Consider the following 20,075-nt stretch of genomic DNA (forward strand, 5'->3'; position numbering starts at 1 on the left):
ATTTCCAGACCTCATATTTACTTCTGGCACACTTAGACAGTAAGTTCAGGTTAAATGATTGCAAATAGTGTTTTAAGTTAAACTCGGAAAGTAAGTTATTGATTGTGTGTATTGTTAATTTGGTTAGGTATATAGGCAGAAGCATAGAAGGGTTAATATCAATGTGATCAAGCATTGGTGTAGGCAGATCTTGAAAGGATTGGTGTATCCTCATAGCCATGATCCGCCTGTGATTCATCGAGATCTTAAATGTGATAATATTTTTATTAATGGTAATCAAGGATAGGTTAAGATTGGTGATTTGGGCCTAGCAGCTATCCTCCATAAATCGCATAGCCCGCTGTGTTGGTAAGTCTCCTATCCTTAGATTAAGAAAGCGTGTGTTAGGCGTACGCCGGAGGGCGGAGGTTGTACATATAGCTTTCTTTTTAGGTCGTACATAGAGGTTATTTATATAATATATATATATATATATATATTAAATTGTAGATATAGCCTTTTGTGAGATATGAATCATCATTGCTTATCATACCTGGAACTTGTAACCTAATTGAAACTTGAATACGTAGAAACCACAACGAGGTAGGTTATTTATAGCTTTTTGGTGGTACATAGAGGTTATTTAATATTTATATATTAATTGTAGATAGAGGTTATTTCTATCTAAATTTTTGGTACGATAGAAACCTGTAATATACATAAATGAATCTATATAAATACTTGCGCCTCCCGTATATGATGCGTGCGTCTCTCGCCTTGGCTCTGGGGACCCTATTGCCTCGGTGTGGCTTGCGTATTATAAAACCAAGCCCTTATCCATGTTTCAAGAGGAAGATATGATCACACTTGTGTTGTATTTGTCATAATTGCAAACAGTTAAAGTTAATGCTGATCTTGATTTGTAATTTGTATCGCATAATAATAATGGATTATTTTGTTTCCTTCTCAGGAACACCAGAGTTCATGGCTCCAGACCTCATAGTTTTCAAATGCATTGAGGGAGAAGCTTAATGCATTTGAAAGCAATGAAGTTTCGGAAATCAAGATGAGGAATCAAATGGATATGAAGCTCAACTACATGAATATGACCTTCTTGTGAACCAGCTGAAGGTAAGTTAACATTTAAGTGATAGGATATAACAAACAGGTCACAACTATTGGTTAATTTTACTGTTGGCATGAACAACTATAGGACAAAAAAATTAAGAAGAAGCTGAAGAGTTAACTCAGGAGATGGCTGAGTTGAGATATCAGTTGGATTGCTTGAAGAATACAAAAAACATGCATGTATAGAAGAAAGATCTTTACAAAGAATAACCGAGTTGGAGGCTCAGGTATCAATATAAGTACTTTAAATTCCCACTCCATAAGTCAACTATTTAATTAGTATGTGAGGTAAAGTTTATAATATTTCATCTTTTCATTATCATCAAGATTAACAAAGATAGAAGGAAAACTCTAGCCGATGTTCAAGATCTTCCATATTCTTAGGAGGTTCTTCCAGGATCACAAGTTGAGCCTTTGACTTTAAGTTTAAGTACACCAGGTGTCCATTTCTCATTTTTGGAACCAACCCAAGTGTTTAGAAGGCTCAAGCAAAATTTGCCATTATGATAAAGATTCAGATTAATTCTTAGGCCACCAAAATGATAGTGCACTTGCTGAAAAGAATTATAGAACATATCATATTAAAAACACTTTTATACAGTTGATAGTGTAAATAAATTGCTGCATGAAGTTACCATACTGTCCCAATCCAAAGAAGTGCCACACTAAAAACTTTCGAAACAAGCCTTGTGTTTTGGTCAAAAATCACACAAGGATAATGCAACCAAACTCTATGTAAACGGGGAATGATGCTTGGTTTGATGAATAAAGTAAAGGATCACTTTAATGTAAAATATGCAAGTGACACAAGGATTTATACGAGGAAAAAGCCCTTGATCAATGAATGATCTCCGGCATAAAAAACCTCGGGTGATGGCAACTACCGATCACCAAGCTTCAATATAACAAACAATATTTTTACAACTTCGGATGGTAACGAGCTAGGTACAAGGATCACTATAGTATCGTATGCTAAAGCGTGTGAGAAATGTGTTGTGTCTTCCGAATGTGGAAGAGTGCTACTTATACAAGTGTGTGTGGTCGTATTTTAGGTAAATAACCTAACTATTAGCTCGTTACCCATTCAAGAATAGAAGTAAATTTAGCCTAAATTATCGCCCTTAAATTGTGCTGAGTTTCCATATTGTCTATAACGTCCATCTTTGATTATGCATATGCCAAAGTAGCGTGATAGGTTCCTTGTTTACGTTGCTAAGAGCGGATCCTACTCGAAATTCCTGCAAGATAACATTAAACCCAAAGAGAACAATCGTTAGTATGAGGATCCCTAGGATGGTCCGTGATCCTGTCCCTGGAACTCTTCTGAGGATCACTATCTGTCAAAGAAACAAGGATCACTGATTAGGATCACATGTAAGGATCACAAGTCATAAAAATCCAGCCCTAACAATTGCCCCCAAAATATAAGGAGTATTTATCTAATATAAACGAGTTATATTTTGCCGGTCTTATCTCTAACTGACTTAACGGATATATAGCCGTTATTATGGAACTATCCGTTGCGATCTGACGTCACGGAAGTGACAACCCTGCACGAATCATCATTATAAATAGAAATAGGGATAGGATCGAATGCATTTAAATTCAAAGCGACTCCCTTTATAACCGTATTCGGAAGATCAACCAGGTATTCTCCTTCTCATCTTCTTCTCTTTTGCTCTGTTTTTCTTCTTCTTTCCATTCTTCTATAAAGATGTTGCTCCGGAACTCCCCGCATAAGGATCCTAAGAAGAACAGCCCCTTGAAGGGTCAAGGGATCATCAAAGATTCTCCCACCGAGAGGTGCTGTTTTACCGATCCTCAGATCGACAGAATCCGTCAATGCTTTCCGGCGAACACTCTCTTCAAGTCTTTTACCCCCACTGCTTTGAGTGATTTTATTTCTGATACTTGGGTAGCTTTCCCGGTTACTCCGTTCTTGATAGGATATTCGTATCCTTTCCCACAGTTCACTCAATCCTTTTTCTCTCTTACCGGCATCTGCTATATCCAGGCTATGCCCATGATCTGGAGGGTGTTATACACCCTTGAGAGGATCATTGAACAAGAGGGGATAGATCTTGGTATGGCGGAGCTGGCTGAGATGTATGATCTTACCACTTTCGAATCCCATCGCTATTTGTTTAAGCGAAAAGCTGGGGAGGATCACCCTGTCTTCAAAGTTACCAAGAACGACACGAACTGGAAGCGACGGTTCTTTTTTGTTAGGAGAGATACCATCCCTGATGGGAAGGATCTGCTCAAAGAGTGGGCTACTCATGGTAGGATAGAGGATCCTGGAAGGATCATCATAAGACCTGTTCCTTAGGATGAGGATCACTGATATTTTCTTGTTTATTGTGCAGCTATCTCCATCTCTCGTCTGAAGTTGACACCCGCTGCAAAAGAGAGACTTTTGGCCTTCAAGAAGCTTGATCCGGAGACAAGAACTTTCCAAGTTGCTACCCAGGATTCCCAAAAGTATCCTCTGCCTCTGTCACAATGTCAAGTAAGTATCCTCATTTAGAAAGTAATTCTATGTAGGATTTTCAAGTTTAATTAGAATACTTATCTTATTTTGGTTGTGTAGGTGCTGGAAAATCCTCTAAGTCTGCTTCCAAGTTCGGTATTGCTGATCTTACTAATGTCAAATCCTCAAGGAAGAAGACTCCTGCTAGCCCAAGTGCGTCGGCCCCTAAAGCACCTATTAGGGGAAAAGGAAAGAAGAGAAAGGCCTCTGAAGCCGAGGATCTCCAAGGTCTGCCCCTGCTCCGCCAACAGTTTCTGGATTATTTTAATGAGGTAAGGATCACTGCCCCTGTTTGTGTATCCTGACAGTTTTGAGGATCACTTGTTTCTGATGTTATGCCTTGTCTTCCTTGCAGAAATTTGCTGAAATAGAGACTTATGTTGGCCATGTTGAGGATCAAGACCGCCAAATCGCTGACCTCCAACAAATGGGTGTGCTGAAGGATCTCAAGATTGCTGATCTTGAGAAGGAGCTCCGGGCTACCAAGGATGATGCTGCCAAAATGCTGATCAACTTTGATTATGAGAAGCATGATATCACCCAGGAAGCCAAGGTCTCTGCTGCAATAACCATGTATAAGATCCAGTTGCAGATGGCTGCGGAAGCTCAGGATCCTGCCTTCGACAAAAGCACATGGGACGTGGAGGGCTGGAAGGCGAGGCTGGCAGAGTTGGAGGACGATGAAGAGGCTGAGGAGGTCCCGATGCTTGAGGGTGGTGATATTGGCAAGGATCAGGGTGCAGAGGCAAGTGGAGCTGGTGGTGATGGTGCAGCGAAGGCTTGAGCTGCAGGATTGGGCGATGAAGGAAACTTCTAGACATAGCCGGAGCCCAATTTTTTTGTGGTTGTTGATGTTTTTTAAACAATTATGGTCTGTAACTTTGAACAATAGTTTTAGGGTTGAGGATCCAGGATCCTTCAGACAATAGGTAGGATTACACATGGTGGAGGGATCCTCTGTTTGGGGGATGAAGCCATTGTAATCCTGCCGCCTTTTAATTTCCTGCATGCTATGACCGCACAAACAATGGACACCCTTTGCCAAACCATGTGGACGGGCCACGTTTTGCTGGTAGAAACGTGGGTTGGCAATTTTGACAACTTTGAAGGGTTTCAAACCTTTGTTAATAAAATAACTCTAATCTTTTTGGCTTATCTCGTGTTGTTATCCTTTTAATTTCCAATTGTTTTAGTACATATTTGTTTGAGTAAGAAAAGTTAGGCAAATTATGTTTAAGAAATGTAGGATATGATCCTGGATCAAATATCCTATAATCGAAAATTTTCAAAGTAATTTATTTTAAGGACCATAGGTTCAGTTGTCAAAGTCTAAGGGTTATTCAAATAAATAATGAATGAAATTGAAAATAATTGAGGATCATACCTGAGGATCCAAGTTAGGATCCTAACCTTTAGTCAGGATAACCATAAGTGAAACTTTAATGGATAATAAGGACTAAGGATCCTTAATTGTTTAACTTTGAAAACCTGAAAAGTAGAACATAACTTGGGACTAAGCCAATATAAAAGATAAGTTAGTAACTGGGGACAAGCCCAAAGGATAACTGGGGACAAGCCCAAAGGATAACTGGGGACAAGCCCAAGGATCGTATGTAAACTGGAGTATGGCCCTTACTGGCGACTATCCAAACTTAGTGACATGAGAATGCCAAAACCTTAGCTAACGTGAAAACGTTAGAAACCTTAGGAACAGATGTATGGTACGTCTACCATTATACGTAGGATCCTAGGTATAGCCAGTACGATGAGGTTATCAGCCCCTAAAGCGAGTACTGGTCCCAAAGACGTGAACTATACCAGGATCATCGTGCGCTACAGGCGAAAACTGGGGACAAGCCCAAGGATAACTGGGGACGAGCCCAAGGATCTGAGTTGCTTCTGAAGATTGTTGACATTATGCTAAGGATACCTGGACTTATCAGAACTCAAAATCTCGTGAGAGAAGGATGAAGGATACATGATCCTTATCCTTAAATAAGAAGATATGTAAATAAGAGTTCGAGCTTAGGACATTACCAGAGTAAGGATCATTGATGCTTCAGGGATCCTTGAAGGGTACTTCCAATGTAAGGATCACTCATGCCAGAAGGATCCTGCCTCACATGAAATATTTCTTTAAGTGAACAGCATTCCAGGCTCTTGGTAACAAATTTCCTTCCATGGTTAGCAATCTATATGCCCCCTTTCCTGCTTTGGCTTCAATCAAGTAAGGGCCTTCCCACTTTGGTGCCAATTTCCCATCAGCAGGATTGATGGTATTTTGGAATGCTTTTCTCAATACCATATCCCCAACTTGGAATTTCCTTATCCTGACATTTTTGTTGTAAGCACCAGCCATACTTTGTTGGTAGCTAGCCATCCTTATCCTAGCCAGATCCCTGATTTCTTCAATAGTATCCAAGTCTTGAGCCAGGTTTGCATTATTCTCCTCAGGATCACGGGTACTTGTTCTAGCAGTTGGAACCACCATTTCTGTTGGGATCACTGCTTCTGCCCCAAACACCAAAGAGAAGGGTGTTTGACCAGTAGCATTCTTGGGGGTTGTCCTATCAGCCCAGAGCACATAAGGCAATTCCTCTGCCCATTTCCCCTTCTTGGATCCAAGTTTCTTCTTCAGATTGTTGATGATGATCTTGTTGGATGATTCTGCTTGGCCATTGGCTTGTGGGTGGACTGGTGTTGATGTTATCATCTTAATCCCCCAACTGTCACAAAAGTTAGTAGTCCTGCTCCCAATAAATTGGGAACCATTATCACATACAATTTCAGAAGCAATGCCAAATCTAGTTATAATGTTTCTTTTAATAAAGGATATAACTTCCTTTTCTCTGACTTGGGCAAAAGCTTCAGCCTCTATCCACTTGGAGAAGTAATCAGTCATGGCAAGCATGAATACTTTTCCACCAGGTGCCTTAGGGAGCTTGCCAACTATATCCATTCCCCATCTCATAAATGGCCAAGAGGATGGAATATGATGTAGAAATTCAGCCGGCTGATGAAGGATATTGCTGTGTCTTTGACAAGGATCACACTTCTTAGCATACTCCACAACATCCCTTTTCATAGTTGGCCAGTAGTATCCTGTCCTTAAGATCCTTGAGAACAATGCCCTGCCCCCAGTGTGGTTTCCACAATCTCCTTCATGGAAGTCTTTTAACACTTCTTGAACTTCAGGATCCTCGATACATCTTAAATATGGTCCTGCAAGAGATCGCTTGTATAGCACATTATTCAAGATTGTGAATTGAGATACCTTAATCCTGAAAGCCCTAGGATTTTCTCCCATAGGAATCTCCCCGTGTTGTAAGTATCTCATGATTGGTGAGATCCATGATCCTGAATAAGATTGAGTATCCCCACTAGGGATCATTGCAGTATCCTCTTCTATTTCCATGGCCACCTGTTTTTCAATAGCAGGAGCCAGGATATGGATGATGGGGATACTTATATCCTCTGGGATCTTCAAAGATGATCCTAGATTGGCCAATGCATCAGCTTCTGTATTTTCCTCTCTTGGTACCTGTGTCAAACTGAAAGAAACAAAAGAGAGTGCCAATTCTTTGACTATCTCTAAATATTTGGTTAGTTTTTCACCTTTAACAGCATAGGATCCATTGAAGTGATTGGTGATTAACAATGAACCCACGTATACCTCAAGATACCTGATCCTCATATGTTTAGCGATTTGTAAACCAGCGATTAAGGCTTCATATTCAGCCTCATTATTAGTGGCTTGGAACTCACAAGCTATGGAATGGGGTATTATGTCCCCCTGTGGCGATTTTAGTAGTATACCAAGCCCTGTGCCTTTGATATTTGAGGATCCGTCAGTATGTAGTATCCAAGGATCCTTAGTTTCATCCAGCTGCTGGACTTCCAATTCAGCTTCCTTTTGTAAATCACTACTGAAATCAGCCACAAAGTCAGCTAATGCTTGGGATTTGATGGCTGTTCTTGGCTCATATCTTATATCATGGGCACTAAGCTTTACTGCCCATTTAGCCATTCTTCCGGACATCTCTGGTTTCCTGAGGACATTCTTAATTGGGAAATTAGTTCTAACAACAATAACATGTGTTTCAAAATAATGTCTTAGTTTAGTAGATGCCATAATTAGTGCAAGAATAAGTTTTTCAAGGTGTGAATACCTGGATTCAGCGTCAAGTAAACTCTTACTTACATAATAGACAGGATATTGTGTACCTTCATGATCCTTAACAAGGACTGCACTTACTGCTTTTGAGGATACCGCAAGGTATAAGGATAACACATCTCCTTTTTCTGGTTTCATCAATGCTGGGGCTGAGGACATGTATTCTTTTAGGGCTTGTAAAGCATTCTCATGCTTTACAGTCCATTCGAATTTCTTATTCTTTCTTAGGATATCATAAAATTCTTTATACTTTTCGGAGGATTTGGATATGAATCTGTTTAGAGCTGCTATCCTGCCTGTTAGCCTTTGCACATCCTTAGCGTTGGCAGGGGATTTGATATTTACCAATGCTTTGATTTGTTCCGGGCTTGCTTCAATGCCCCTCTGGGTCACCATATATCCTAGAAATTTACTTGCTTTAACACCAAAGTGACATTTTGAAGGATTAAGCTTCATGTTATAATTATCAAGGATATCAAATGCTTCTTCCAAGTCCCTTAGGTGATCCTCAGCTTTCTTGGATTTTACGACCATATCGTCTATGTATACTTCCATAGTTTGTCCAATCTGATCTTTGAACATCATGTTTACCAGTCTTTGATATGTTGCCCCTGCATTCCTTAATCCAAACGGCATAGCAATATAACAATATAAACCGGTTGGGGTCATAAAAGCCGTATCCTCCTGGTCAGATGGCTCCATCTGAATTTGTTGGAATCCAGATGATGCATCCATAAAGGTTAACAGTTCATGACCCGCCGTTGCATCCACCATAGAGTCAATGTGGGGTAATGGGAAAGGATCCTTGGGACATGCCTTATTCAAGTCAGTGAAATCGACACATACCCTCCACTTTCCGTTTTTCTTTTGAACAACAACCACATTGGCTAGCCATTTTGGATATTTTACCTCTCTGATCATACCTGCTCGAAGTAATCTTTCTACTTCTTCCTGGATAATGGTATTTCTTTCCGGTGCAAACTTCCTCCTTTTTTGATGGATTGGTTTGATTGATCTGTCAATGCCAAGTTTATGAGTGATAATATCCTTAGATATACCTGTCATATCTTCGTGTTTCCATGCAAAGGTAGACTTTCTTCTTTTGAGGAAGGATACTATGTCTTCTTTCATCTTGCCAAGGATCCCTGATCCGATATAGATTTTTGATTCAGGATCATTAGGATCCAAAAGGATTTCGTCCACATCCTGCTCTCTCGCCTCCAAGACATCCCTTGAAGGATACTGTAATTGCTATTGCTCCTTTGGCTTCGAGGCCGGTTTCATTGACGAGGTGTAACAATCCTTAGCCTCCTGCTGATCACTGTCGATCTTGATTATTCCCCATGGGCTAGTGTGACACCTGTGTCACCGCGACCATCAAACAAATACCAAGCCGATGAAATATTGTATTTCATACTTGGGATCTTGTATAAATATGTGTATGTTTTGCACATATCAATTATTGTTCAATTTCAAACTCTACATTGCTTTCTAGAGCATTATACGCAAACTGGTGCGTAAACGTACTCAGTTTAATGCGACAAATACTCCGGAACATCAACATATACTCAACATACCTTAAATAACCTTTACATAACTTAGAAATAAGTTTTGAAGGCTTGGGTATAGCAAAAACAAGTTAATTCGCTTACAAGGACTAAACTTGACAAACTGCGAAAGTATGCCAATTTGAACTGTAACGAACATTTCGGAACATGTTCATAAGTTAAACATACCCTAAATATCCTCTACATAGCTTAGAAATAGGCTTTGAGGTGTTTGGTATGCTAAAACAAACTTTTGGATCATTCAGGGACTAAAAGTGTCAAAAAGTGCACAAGTTTGCACTTTCGCGCATAACTTACGTTCTGAATACATCCGGACATCCAAAAATTTATGTAAGCATCCTTATATTATGCCTTAGTGTCGGGCATGAGAAAAATCCATTCGTCGCGTCATTTGGATCGTCTTTCGCGCTTATGCGCATTCCGTCGTAATTAAGCGAACATCGCAAAACGAACCGACATCCGGAATATTTTTGAGCATATTTCATGTCCCCTACACTTTAACTTCATCTTAGAGCCTTGAAATGAGGTTAACGGGGCTTAAACGTGCCAAAAATGGGCCAAAATACGTGTTTCTGAAGTGCAGGGACCAAAATTGTAAATTCTGATCTGGGAACCTTAGGCGGGGCGCGTAAGGATTTACCAAATCCTTACGCGGGGCGCGTGAGACTGTCAGACAGAAAAATCTTTGCATTTAATGCAGTTTGGCCTTTCGTTCGATCAAGGGGCAATGCCCTTTCACCTAATCAAGAGCCAAGGGGCAATTTCTGACTTACCACAAGAATTTGACAAGTGTACGCTCGAGATCGCGGCACGATATTCGATAAACGATCCTAACGGTTCCACTTTTCCTATAAATACCCCCCCCCTTTAGTGTAAAAATCACAACAATCTGATCTTAAGGCTCTAAGTTGGAACCATTGTTTCATACCTGAGTTATTTGATCTAGATTAGCACTCGGGGACCCTCCGTAAGTCTTCTTTGGCTCTTTTATTCGCTTTTCGAGTCCGAAAGTCAACGTTTTGTTGACTTTCTGCATTGACCAGCTTATGGTCGATGCGAAGTTCATGGAACTTCATAACGTGAGCGTGATCACGATGGTTATAGCCCGTAGTGACTATACCTACTGATCACCACGTTACCTAGGCTCAGTGACGAGTCGTAGTTTCGGCCAAAATGCGCATTCTTGCGTATTTTGTAACCAAACTACTCGCAAGCATCAAAGCCGTTTGTTTTGATGCCAAACCTGTTTTCTAAACTTAGTTAAGCATGTTCTAACATGCTTAGCTCGTCACTTTTCGTTTAGTGCTTATATAGGGTCGTAAGGTAAGCGATCTAAACCATCGCTTATACTTTTGAACCCGACTCATTTGGTCGATCATTAGGATCCGACCAAACACATTAGGTGACCATGGCCGTAACCTTCCGAGGTTATACCTTGTGGTCACGATGTTAGGCGTTCCGAACGCGTTCTACGCGAACGACGCGTTAGAGTAGCATAAGCTACCTAAACGGGTCGTGATGGGCCGTAGGCACTTAGGTTAAGTTTCATTTTAGTATGTAGGCTTTGTTAAGCCATATTACACGAGTCTCCATACTCGTTTGGTTTACGAACCCGCATACTATCCGATCCTTCCGATTTTGGTCCGGTATATTAACATAGCTACCTATTAGGTGCCGTTTGATATTCCGTGATCTAGCATTGTTTGTTTATTACACAAGAACTCCAAAGCAATCTCAGGTGAGTACATTGAACCCCTCTTTTACTGTTTTCCAAACTGTTTTGGGGTGAAACACATGTGCCTACTTGTTACTTTCATGCTTTCCGGTTTTCACATCATATACTTGCTATGTTCGATAGTACATATATAGTACATGATTTCATTGTGTTCATGCTATGTATGCCCATTGTGTGCGTACTTAGTACATTGCTTTACATTACATGCTATGTATGCCCATTGTGTGCGTACTTAGTACATTGCTTTACATCACATTTCATGCTACGTACGCCCATTGTGTGCATACGTAGTACATTGTTTCACATTGCATATCTGTTGCATATGCTCATCCAGCATATGAACACATTATTCTACATTTTGAACCGTTGCACTCTACAATACATTTCATGCTACGTACGCCCATTGTGTGCATACGTAGTACATTGTTTCACATTGCATATCTGTTGCATATGCTCATCCAGCATATGAACACATTTTGAACCGTTGTACTCTACAATACATTTCATGCTACGTACGCCCATTGTGTGCATACGTAGTACATTGTTTCACATTGCATTTCTGTTGCATATGCTCATCCAGCATATGAACACATTACACTACATTTTGAACCGTTGTAACCATTTGACTATGTGGACCGCCTTACCATTTTGATTTCATGAACCGTCTGTAACCATTGAACCGTGTAAACCAGTTGTATCCGTTGACATGAATTACATTTGACAATAGACATTTGACTATACATGAACATTTCTACCGTTGTTAAACATTTCATCTTGATGGTTTGGTTTGAGTAAGTGATTAAGTAACGAGGCGTGTGTAATATGATACAAGCATGGTGGATACGCCGCTGGTACTTCCTATATATAAGTGTTTGTATGGTATTACATATCGTAGCGTTATTTGAATCATTTCAATTTGAGACATAGAACATTTTATACAAATAACACGCTTTTCACAAGACATTGATTTACAAACAACAAATCTTATACAAACTCTTTTTACATGGTTATTCAGTTAACCATGCATTGTTCTCTTATTTATACATATCATTTGATTTTACCGTTTTTCAAATGATTTACAAGACAAAGCAAAATACGAGGTTCATGACTAAACATTTTCTCATACTCAAGTCATGAATTCCGTTTTCACAAAACCAATGTATCTCACAGGCATTTTTATGCTGACGTACCTATTTTCACATGTGTTTTCAGGAGATGATGCATAGGACTTATCAAGACATACTTAGGCGGACCTGTGCCTTAGTGACTTAAAACGAGACAAGAACTAGTTAATTTATGTTATGTACACTTTGATTCTTGTTTAGACAATGTAAACCTTCATGTTTGATTTATAAAGCGAAACTTCATTTGCCATGGATTTGAAACAATTGATTCTGTTACAACACTCCCCGACGTTTCCGCCACGTTTTGTATGTTCTACGTGGTCGGGGTGTGACAGCTAGGGAGCTTCACACATTGATGGTAGGTGGATGGGACTGCCTTCATATCATGTATCCAGGGCCTGCCAAGGATAACATTACAACAAGACAAACAGTCTATAACACAAAATTTTTGATAATTATGTAATCCTTCCACATAAATTGGGAGTTTGATGTCCCCCAGGGTTTTCTTAGTTTCCCCACTGAATCCCACGAGTACGGAGGATCTTGGAGTGATGTCTGATTCAGGAATACCCATCTTCTTCAGAACATCAAGCTGGATAATGTTTACCGAACTTCCTCCGTCAATAAGGATCCTGCGGACAAAGTGGTTAGAAATAAAGAGAGTAATAACTAAACTGTCATGATGAGGATCCTGGATGTTAATTCTATCATCCTCATCGAAGGTTATAACTTTTCCTTCCGAGACACTTGATGTTCGAATAGGTCTTTCTCCGTTATCCATTTTAGCTTCCTTTGCATGCCTTTTAGCTGCCGAGAAGGATGTACCACATATGTCTGATCCTCCGGAAATAAAGTTGATCACTTGTGCATTTGCTGGAGGGGCCGGAGTTTTTTCAGGGATCCTTTCAGGATCCTGAGTCCTTTGCTTTTTTCTTCCCAACAACTCTTTTAGATGCCCCTTGCTTAGCAGATATCCAATTTCCTTTCTTAACGCGATGCATTCTTCGGTTAAATGCCCAAAATCCTCGTGGTATGCACACCACTTCGATTTGTCTTTAGTTCCGGCTGGTTTGTCATTCTTTCTAGGCCATCTGGCTTTTTCTCCTAGATTCTGCATTGCAAGGATTAGTTCATGGTTATCAACGGAAAAACAGTATTCAGAAATTGGAGGATAATCCTCATCATCCTCTTCTTGGTCAACGACATGCACGTTCTGGTTGTCATTTCTATTGTAGGATTTGAATCTGCTGCTTTTGAAAGAGGATCCTTGCTTTTCTTGTTTTGAGGATCCTACTTGTCTTTCCTGGATCCTTTTGTCATCCTCTAGCCGGATGAACCTGAGTGCACGAGTTCTTACTTCATCTAGGTTCCTGCATGGTGTCATAACAAGATCATCATAGAACAATGAATCCCTAAGCAATCCCATTTTGAAGGCCTCAACAGCTGTGGCCATATCCAAGTTGGGATTGTCCAAGGATTCTTTACTAAATTTGGTTATATAATCCCTTAATGATTCATTATGACCCTGAGTTACCCTATATAAATCACTAGTCAATCTTTCAAATTTTCTACTACAAGAGAATTGATTATTGAATAAGTTAACTAAATTAGCAAACGAAGTAATAGAGTAAGGGGGAAGACTTAGCAGCCATTTAAGAGCTGATCCAGTAAGAGTGGATCCAAATCCCTTGCATAGGCATGCTTCCTTTAACCTTTCTGGAATAGGATTGATCTCCATCCTCTCCCTGTATTGTGCTATGTGTTCCTCAGGATCCGTTGTACCATCATACAGCTTCATAGTAGGGATATGGAATCTTTTGGGTATCTCAGCATCACAGATTGGTGGTGCAAAACGAGATACCTTATGGCTTCCATCTGCAATCTCCGGGATAGGTTTGACTACCCCTGGAACACTTGATATCATATCCTTCAGTTTTTGTAGTTCTCTGGCCATAGCATGATTGATACCTGTATCCTGCATAAATCCATGGTTAGTGGTATAAGAATTATTAAAAGTGTTACCTCCCATCGGGTTCAAGTTAGGAACATTGGATGTGAATCCATATTGCTGGGATTCTGGGATGATGGATGGACCAGTGGAAGCAATGGTCTGCATCGGAATAAAATCTCCTTGATGGACATCTAGACTTCCTGTTTGCAAATTCTTCAAGGATCCTGGTATCTAAAGGGATCCTTGAACCTGGGATGATCCTGGAACAAAGGAGGATCCTTGAACCTGGGATGATCCTGGAACAAAGGAGGATCCTTGAACCTGGGATGATCCTGGAACAAAGGAGGATCCTAAGCTCATGAAGGATCCCATATGCTGAGTGTAGGACGCTGTCGGTTGGAAATATGATCCTGATGCCTGAATCATTGCTGCTGGGCCGAAATGCACTCCTTTTAATCCACCCATATGTTGAACGTCTGGGGCCTCTGATGGCTGTGAAGTAACCATCGGAGTATCAAAATTTAAAGATTTGGGCATCAGTGGGGAATGATCCTCTGCCGTTTTCTTTTGTCTTTTGAGATCTCCGATTTCTCTGAGGATCCTGTCATTAGTTTCATCCTGCTGCTGCATACGATCCCTCATCTGCAAAATCAAAGTAAATATATCACTAGTACTGGGAACAGAAGAAGTTAGAGCAGAAGATGATGGTTTAGAGGAGATAGGAGTTGGTCTCTTCTCAGCATTTTTCTGAGATCCAGCTGGTGGTGGAGGTAAAGGTGGAATGCCATTAGATGAATTGACTGCAGACATCGTTGTGGAAGTATTCTTCAATGATGAAGCCATGCTACACTTCCGGAATGATTACCAACAGAAAATTTTCTTACGAATGAAGCACCAATTGCCCCACGGTGGGCGCCAAACTGTTTTGGTCAAAAATCACACAAGGATAATGCAACCAAACTCTATCTAAACGGGGAATGATGCTTGGTTTGATGAATAAAGTAAAGGATCACTTTAATGTAAAATATGCAAGTGACACAAGGATTTATACGAGGAAAAAGCCCTTGATCAATGAATGATCTCCGGCATAAAAAACCTCGGGTGATGGCAACTACCGATCACCAAGCTTCAATATAACAAACAATATTTTTACAACTTCGGATGGTAACGAGCTAGGTACAAGGATCACTATAGTATTGTATGCTAAAGCGTGTGAGAAATGTGTTGTGTCTTCCGAATGTGGAAGAGTGCTACTTATACAAGTGTGTGTGGTCGTATTTTAGGTAAATAACCTAACTATTAGCTCGTTACCCCTTCAAGAATAGAAGTAAATTTAGCCTAAATTATCGCCCTTAAATTGTGCTGAGTTTCCATATTGTCTATAACGTCCATCTTTGATTATGCATATGCCAAAGTAGCGTGATAGGTTCCTTGTTTATGTTGCTAAGAGCGGATCCTACTCGAAATTCCTGCAAGATAACATTAAACCCAAAGAGAACAATCGTTAGTATGAGGATCCCTAGGATGGTCCGTGATCCTGTCCCTGGAACTCTTCTGAGGATCACTATCTGTCAAAGAAACAAGGATCACTGATTAGGATCACATGTAAGGATCACAAGTCATAAAAATCCAGCCCTAACACCTTGCAATCTGGAAAGAATCCTTCGAGGATAACAAACACTTTGAAAAAATAAAGAATTGTTGAGTTATCAACCGGGCTTGAACGCGTTATTAAAATCTAAGTGGTATGGTGAGATGGTTTGAAGTAAACAACTTATCTATGGCGTGATCTTTTTTTGGGTTTTTAAAGGGAGAGTCGTACTGACCAATCAAAGCGAGAAATGAGACCACTTCAACACTAACCAGATTACACGGGGTTTCCCGCCGCAATGCGCGGATGGGTAACCCCTAGTTAACATAAAATTTAAAGTTTAACCTTTAAACATAACCATAACCACCACATAGTTATTTGATCCTTATGGATCTTAGTACATTCGATCCCAAATTAGTTTTAAAAGTTTGTACCAAACATTATTTAATAACCATTGCATCAATTACCACAAGACATGCCAAAATTCCTGAAGCCGAACTCATGTACCTGAAGAACACATAAAAATCAAGTGTCAACACAAAGGAAGGTTGGTTCACATATTCAAATTCGTAACAACTTGTTTAAGTAAAATTTTCTTACTATGAATTTTTAATGGTAAAACATCCATATATAGTTAAGAAAGTAAATTTTATTTCTTTTATCAAAATCCGAGGGTCAGCTATCGTGAGCGTTTTCTGAAAACCTCTGATACAGATCATCTTCCCAAGGTTTATATATTAAATTATAGTCCAATCGTTCAGATTTGTAATTTGCAAGACATTACGAGCTATATACTAATAGTGAGGGTATAATCAAGCTAGACACTAAGAAGAATAAAATTCGCCGCTATATGGACCCGGAGCTACCGGTCACGACGGGGTTGTCAACCCGATAGATCTATCAACCATCCCACGCATATTATTAATGATTAAATTGACTTGTTTGCGCCAAGCGCCTCGTAATTGAGGTCACTCATTATGCCTGCCTCAATGAACAATATATATATATATCCTACTAAAAATTTAATTTAATATACGGTGTTATTCAAACACCGTCATGCTCCGCATTTCTCCCCGAAACATCTTTATATCAATTAAATTCCCGTTTTCCTCGAAAACAAATTATATATCATACACATTTCCAAATCCATGTTTTCCATAAAAACATAACATATCATTTCAAAACCATATTTTCCATGAAAATATATTTTTAGCTTATTCAAAGTCATATTTTATACAAAAATGTATAATTATCCTTTTTAAGGCATGTTCTTCCCCTAAAACAATATATAAAACAATAAAAGAAGGGTTAGTAACACTCACCTTTGGGTGCGTTTTTATTTTATCGCATTCCCTCAAATTGGTCTACACGTCCAAAATTAAGTAGGAATGATTTAATAACCAATTATTCTATTAATACCTAAGTTTCTCCGATACTTAGAATTTTCATTGAGATTTTTCACGAAAAGTCTTTATTTTGATTATGTTGGCGTATTTAAATATATATATATATATATATATGTGTGTGTGTGTGTGTGTGTGTGTGTGTGTGTGTGTTCGTATATATATATTTTAAGATCTTCGCGACTTGAATGATTTTGATGGTGACCCTCAATATGTTATATCCGTTATCATATCTGTTTATGTACAATATATCTGTGATTGGCGCTTCGTAATATATTTACATAAATATGGACATATTCGACGTATATCATAATTTACGTATTTTATCAACTTATACATTTTATCATTTTGAAAGCATTTATACACAAAATAACTCTTCAAGTTAACCTATGTGTTATTTTTGTGACAACCGTCAAAAATCCAGGTATCCATACAATTAATTAATATTGATTAGTGCTTAATGACTGTGTTTATTACAACTGATGACTTAAACTGCTTTCTGATTACTGCATCATACTTACATGTGCATCACATATTTCATATTGTCACATCATTCTTACATACAAACTTTAGTGACATAAACGATGCACAAAGCACCGCTAACACAGTTAGTGGATAACTCAGAAAAATGCTAATGATGTCCAGTACATAGACAGACAGACAGTGTTTTGAGACCCTGTATGGGCCAGAGACAAGGTACTACACTAATATGGTGTGTAGGGAAGTAAGGACCATAAAACTGCTTCACTAGGTGATAGTTTAAGTGCCAGAAAGTGCCTAAAACCCACTTAAAGTGCTAAATTCAGCATATTTCAGCAGAAATCAGCAATTTAACAAGCTAGTAACATGCAAAAATATGGCAAAATGGTCCTGAATGTTTTCCTAAGTATTGGGAATTAAAAGTGTCACAAAAGGGTACATAAAAATCACTAAACGATATAGTTTAGCACCTTAACAAACCGGTATCTAATCGAACACCCGGACACTACCCGAAACACCAAAATTTTACTAGAAGCATTGTTTTAATGTTTCTGAGCTAGTTATGATCCCCGAACACCCTAACACCCACTAAAAATATCAAGTAACTAACACTTATAACTAATGCTTGGATTTTAACCTTTAATCTAACTAGATGGTTGGAAGTTACACTTAGACCCCCCATGCTAGTAATCGGCCACACATGGCCTAATTAGTGGATTTTATTTGAAATGTTTAATAGATCTTGTCATGTACTTGAGAAGACATAAAACCCAAAGGATAACATGAGAATATGGACTATAAGTAAGACTTCAAGGTTATAACTTCACAAGCTTCATCATACCACACTTCTTTCTCTCCCTCTCCTTCTTGCTCTCGGCCGAACACCACCCACCATATACCCACCTTCATTCAATATTTCTCATCCATTCAAAGCATACACAAGGGTGTTAGACTTCATACAAGGGAGCTTGGAGCTTGTTGAACTTGAAGGACCTCTTTTGCTTGCTATTACCCAACACATTTGTCATCTACAACTTCTAGTGTTCATCCCTAGCCATAGAGCTAGTAAGGCTCTCATAACCCTTTGTTACTTCTAATTTTGTTGGTTAAAAGATGATATACATTGATGATCATGAAGAACACTAACGAACCTAATTAAGAAACTTGAACATAAGCTTAACATATAATGAAATCTTGATGAAATTATGTTGTTTAGTGTATGTATGATACTTGATTATTATTTTCTTGAGATTATGATGTTGATCATCATAAGGAGCTTGCTAGATTGTGATTAAACACATGATCTAGCAAGTGAGAGGATGATTATGTGATAAAACAAGATGATCATCCCCATGCGTAAGCATGAACTTGAAAAATAAAGTGATTTCTTGGAAAATAATAATCAAAGTGAGTTAATAATCTTATGGATCTAAGAATAATGAGTGGTTTTCCAAAAGAACCAAGTTTAAGATATGATTTTTAAAAGATCATGGTTCTTACTTAAACACACACCCTTTTTGGTGATAAAACAAGTGTAGAAACACTTGAGAAACAAGAAAAATTCAAAATAATTATTTTTTGGAAAAATCATCTAGTAAGTTGTAAACACCTAAATTCTTAAAGAATGAGATTTTTAAAGAAATAAACACACTTTAAAGGGTAACTAAGTCTACTAAACACACTACCAAGTTACTACAAGTTTTTATGAAAATTCAAGTTCATGATTATCATGTAAGTAGCTTTGTTTTAACATATGGTAAGTGCAGATTGATTGTTGATTGCTTATGATGATTTTAGAAAAGAAAATGATATGCTTTAATAGCATGGACACCTCCATTTTTAGAGGAAACTATGGCGAAATTTTCTAAAAATACAATACTTAGAAAAATATTTTCTAAACAAATATTTACAAGTGTGTTTTAACTATGATTTTCAATATAAACTTTTCATAGATTTTGTTACAAAAATACAAGTGTTGGAGGTTGGTTTTTGTAAATAAAAATAACTAAATATGTATTTGAAGGATATATATTTAGAAGACACATTGTGTGTGATTGTTTGTATACTTTGTGTTTTGGTCAAAAATTACCGAAGCAATTAAGTGATCAAATTAGTTAAGTGAGGTAGTGTGTTAAAAAGTGTGTTGAAAATATGTTGGTTAAGTTGTTTAGAAAAACAGTATTCAGGATACGGTTCCGGATATAGAGCTGTATATGTGATCAAACAATGAGCAGAAAAGTAAAGGTTGACACGTGATGTACGAGGAAAGCCCTTGATCAATCTAGATCGCCGGCATAAAACCTCGGGAGCTGACAATCGCAGCTGCCTTGTTCTTCTTATTGCTTCAAACTTCAGGATACAGTGCAGGATATGATACGGATCAACTAAGTGTTACAATGAGATTTGAGTACA

Source organism: Helianthus annuus, chromosome 15, assembly GCF_002127325.2.
Source record: "Helianthus annuus cultivar XRQ/B chromosome 15, HanXRQr2.0-SUNRISE, whole genome shotgun sequence".
In the NCBI taxonomy this organism is placed as follows: Eukaryota; Viridiplantae; Streptophyta; class Magnoliopsida; order Asterales; family Asteraceae; genus Helianthus; species Helianthus annuus.